Below are 5112 nucleotides of genomic sequence, written 5' to 3'. Positions count from 1 at the left end.
TTGCAAGTTGTACTACTGTTTATAAGATTATTTCAAAAGTTCTAACCTTTAGACTAAGCAAAGTTCTGGCTACTGTTATTGATTGATAACTTCCCAAAGTCAACTGGCCTTTCGATCAATCATACCAAAGGTCGCATTTACTTTGGTGTAATGGAGGATGGTATCAAATTGGAGATTTTGTAGCTGACTTCTTTTATTGAATGGTATTTTCTCTTTAAGTACCTAGGAGTCTCTTTGACTTATAATAGGCTCTCTATTAGCCATTATATGGAGAGAGCTAAACATTGGAGTTTCAAACTGCTTAGCTATGCTGGAAGGCTATAATTGCTCAAGAGTATTACATTTGATATAACTAACTGTTGGGTACAATGATTTTCACTGCCAAAATATGTTATTTTGAAGATTAATTCTATCTGCAGAATGTTTTTGTGGATAGGGGAGTTGACAGTAGTAATAAAAGTCCAGTATCTTGGAAGAATGTGTGTAAGCCTATAAAAAATGGAGGTTTAATTGTATGCTTATATTGTTGTGGAACATATGCAACAAAGCTGTTTGCCTTTGGGTCTGATTGGGGAACGTATACTATTTCATAAATAAGAATGTGATGGAAATGATCATTAAGAAGGACATAATGAAGGTTGTCCTGCACCAAAGAGAGATCATTATAAGGATTCAAAGCAATTGGGATGACATGATGAACAAGAGGAAATTTCAAATGAAGATTATTTATAATATTTTGATATATGATGACACCACAATTATGCCTTGGAAGGGTCTGCTTGATTGCAATGCCGCTAGACCGAGAGCTGTTTTGACACTTTGGTTAGCTTGCCATAGAAGATTAGTCACAAAAGATAGATTGGTGAGGTATAGGTTGATTGAAACAAGTTCCTATTATTTATGTGATATAGATGAAAATTTGGATCATTTACTCTTTGATTGTGCTGCTATGAATGACGTTTGGAGGGAACTGCTTGACTAGATTGGTGTGGACCACATTCCGCAAGCATGGAGCCATGAGCTTCCTTGGATTGTGCAGCACAAAATAGGCAAGGGATGAAAGCCTGCATTGCTTAGACTTGCTATAACAGAAACAATGTATTAGAAATAGAGACTAGTTACATATTATTCCTAGTTAGATAATAATATATATAGATGTAACCACCTCATTAGAATGTAACTTTTTCATTCACTTTTTAATACTCTGTTATCATCAATACAAAGTGTTGAAGCTTTTCTTTCCCTATTTCCATGGATGTCATGTTTACTAACATGGTGTCAGAGCAACAATGGTATCCACCTTGAAAATCTTTTCCGCTGTACTTTCTAGAGAATTTTCTCAAATTTCCATTTTCATTTCAATCTTCCTTTATTCTCTCAAATCTATATTCTTTTGCTTTCGTTGATTTTATTCTAAAACTTCATCTTAACCCGATTGTGTTTGTTGATTCGATTTGTTCACATGTTCCCCAAATTACAAGGGTTTCACGATTTTCAATTGTGATTTTTAGATTCTGTTCAAGACTTGTAACTAATTTTTCTGTTCAATTTTCCAAGAATCATCACTCCATTCTTTGAATTCCTTTCCGTTCTATTTATTGATCGGGTTTTGATCATTTCTCTGCTCCTATTCTCTTTGATATGGATTCTTGTTTCATCTGGAAATTTTCAAGACAATAATTCCATTTCAATTGCATTTTTTTCTGATTCTCATCCTTCCCCCCCCCCCCCCCCCCCCAAATTATAGGGTTTGAGATTTCATCTTTGATTGATTTTCAGCTTATTACCATTTCCGTTTCCAATTGCATATCATTTAAACTCTGTTTCTTGTATTGAGTAATCTTCAATGATGACTCAAGATGACGAAGAGGATAATTTTCAATTTCGATGATTCTCACAATTCCACTTTGCGATTACATCAAATCTGTTTGAGATTCAAGATTGCAGATTTGTTTGACGTTTTCGATCTTGGCTTTGGTTCCGGTATTGAGCTTTGATGCCGGCATCGATTTTTTGGTGTTGCGATTTGACGGTGTAGGCATCCACTTCTGTATGCAGTCCTTTAATGTCTCAACTTCAACTTGAGATTCTTGCAGTTCAGTTCTTAGTTTAACATGTTTTGAAGGATATCGCTTAATTGGTTGAGTCTTCTCTTTGTTTGACGATGGTGGTTCAGTAGTTTGTCGCAGAGAGCGGCAACTCTCATCTACAAACACTGTAGGTATCCTTTGCATAGTTGCCACATAGTCGTAGCTTAAAGGTTTGTCTTTGAAGTTTATTGTATTACATTAGAGATTGCATGATGATTCTTGAGGCTTTTTGAATTTGTAGCTTGTAGAATCTGAGTTTCGTTCGGATATGCTTCAACTGTGTGATTACACATTGGCATTTCACTACTTTTATTTCAATTGTATGTTGTTATTCTAATTTGATATGCCTACCTCTCAATTTCGACTTCCAATGGTATCCTACTGCTTATTGTTACTGTTATAGAAAATTTATTCATGTAATTTGGAATTGTAAGTTTAGAATATGAAATGCTGATTTGGAAGTACCATGCTCAGAAGAGATTTTGTGAAGATTTTTAGTTGTGTACCTTCATAGTATGGCAAGATATATTTGGTGAAGTTTTTCAGCTTTGTACTTTGTGGTTTCTGCTGCCAGTGAATGCTTGCAACAGTAGCATAATAGAAAGTTTTGGTGGTGAGGCTTGTGTGCACTTTTCTAATATGTGGAATTTCTAGCTTGGAAGGAAACGAGCAATGGGTATGTTGAAGTTTTTGTTTCTTGCATCTCACATTATAGCATGAAGATACTACTTTATGTGCACCAAATTTTGGTGATATGATTCCTTGTTGGCTTGTGATGTTCAGCTTTATTTTGGTTTTGTTATTGCTTCTGTTCATGATGGTTAAGCGTAATACATCATCAATGAATGGTTAAGCATTGTTATGTTGCTTTTGTCTTTAGTGATTGAGTACTCTTGATGATTAAGCTTTGTTCCTTAATTGAATTTCTTGCTTACTCCAAGTGTTTAAGCCTTTAGTCGAGGCTTATGCTTGATGGTTAAGCGTTTGATTATTGTTTCCTCCGAGTGGTTAAACCTTGAGTTTGGTTTCTTCTTGATGGTTAAGCATTTATGTTAGCTTTTTCCCTATGGTGGTTAAGCATTCTTCATATTCTCTTTCTCACTTATGTGTTATGGTGGTTAAGCATGCCCTTTGTTGGCTTTATTGATCTTTGCTTCTGTTAAGTGGTTAAGCCATTAATGGTTAACCGTTTGCCTTCTGGCTTTAATTATTTATTTCCCGAGTTCAAATATTGTTTGTATTTGGCTTGGTGAAGCATTGCTTACACATCTACTATGTTGAAGGGACTTTGGTAGCACACAGTTCTGCAATTGTTGTTGACACTATCCTGCTAATCGTTTGAGTTTTCTTTTGGCTTTTGGATGTGATCGGTAAAATAGCAAGTGTACTATTTTGCCTCTGTAGTAATAACGGGGAAATTCCCTGAATGTCGATCTCAAGGACTGCGTAGTAATATCGAGTGCAAATTGTAGTTCAATTAAACAAAAACTAATGTTGGGGTTGTGTTTGCAAATTGTGACTAAACAATAATTAAAATAAGCAGAAAAGTAAATTGGCTTTTTGACAAATATGAGTATTATGCTAGGGTAAAGTGTGTGATTGTTCATGTAATAACCTTGGATTTAGATCTCCTCAACAAGTTCATAGTATTCAATTACCAGCCCTTTAGGATATTTTCCCCTAATTCCTTAGCGGGAAAACCTTTGAACATTCATCCTAAATCCTAAGTCCTTAGAGAATTATGATGAAATCAAGCCTTTATGTTATCAAGAGTTAACAGGTAACTATAGGGTATCCCCAGTCCTAGGTGATATCTACTATAGTCTAATCGTACAAAAACCTTAACAACCGATGTTCAGCTGGTTGTTAACCGTAAATCAATCTTGTTGGTCCGACAAAGAAAGCATAAAAACCTTGTACAATTAAATTAAATAAGAAAATAAATCTATTGATGAACTCAGGAATTCAAAATCATTACATAATCAAATCAGGGACACCCCCTAGCATTAGGGTTTAGTTACTCATATTGTTCAAAGAAAACAAAATATAAAATATAGACATTACAAGAATTGAGATGAAAGTTGATCTTCAATCGCTTCCGTTCATGAAAATCTTCTTCTCTCCCAAACCTTTGTATTCTCCAATCTTCAATCGTGTCTTCTCCTGGCCAAAAAAGTCCTCCAATTCATCGTTAAAACTCTTCTAAATAGTGCAGACTCACTTAGGTTGGTTGGAAGTACCCAAAATGCCCCTTGGGTCAACACTTAATAAAAAATCACAAAATCAGCAAAATCAGCGTTTTAGCCAACACTGCCCGTGTCAGGCAACACGAGTGGCCGTGTTGGCCCTCTGAACTTAAATTCTCGAAATCACTCCCAGCACTGTTGACACGGGTTCCTGTGTTAGGTAACACGGGCCGTGTCAGCCCTTAACTTCAGAATTTGGTTTTGTGTTCTTCATCAAAGTTGTAGCCCTTTTCGTTAGCGAATTTTTGCCACCGGAACCGCGTCATTCCGAGTTACGAAGCTCTAGTTATGATCAAAATACTACACGCCTGTCACGATGAGAAACATGCTGAAAATTTCCAGATCTCACACTTGCTAACACGAGCCGTGTCAGCCCCGTGACTTTCATCTCTTTTGTATTTTCTTGGCCACGCTTCATCCTAACACGGCCAGTTTCAGGTGACACAGGTGGTCGTGTCAGACCTCATGTAGCTTGATTTTTCACTTCCTTCAAAACTCCCCTTTTTGTACTTTTTCGCATTGATTTGTCTTGATTTATTCCTTTGCGCTTGCAAACAGTAAAATACACAACCAAAGCATAAAATATAGAAGAATGAAGTAAAACACTTGACAATATAAAGCAAAGACGACTAAAATCAACGGTAAATAAACGTGTAAAAACCACTGATCAGGATGTTTGGGAGACGTTGTAGGAAGCTTGAAGGGACCCAAAAGTTGGTCAAAGAATTCTAAGAGCTATGCACCTCAACAACTACAAATTTGTTCATTAGTTATGG

This window comes from Vicia villosa, linkage group LG5 (assembly GCF_029867415.1).
Source record: "Vicia villosa cultivar HV-30 ecotype Madison, WI linkage group LG5, Vvil1.0, whole genome shotgun sequence".
Classification (NCBI taxonomy): domain Eukaryota; kingdom Viridiplantae; phylum Streptophyta; class Magnoliopsida; order Fabales; family Fabaceae; genus Vicia; species Vicia villosa.
The sequence above is the reverse complement of the archived record's forward strand: the minus strand, read 5'-3'. Positions refer to the sequence as shown.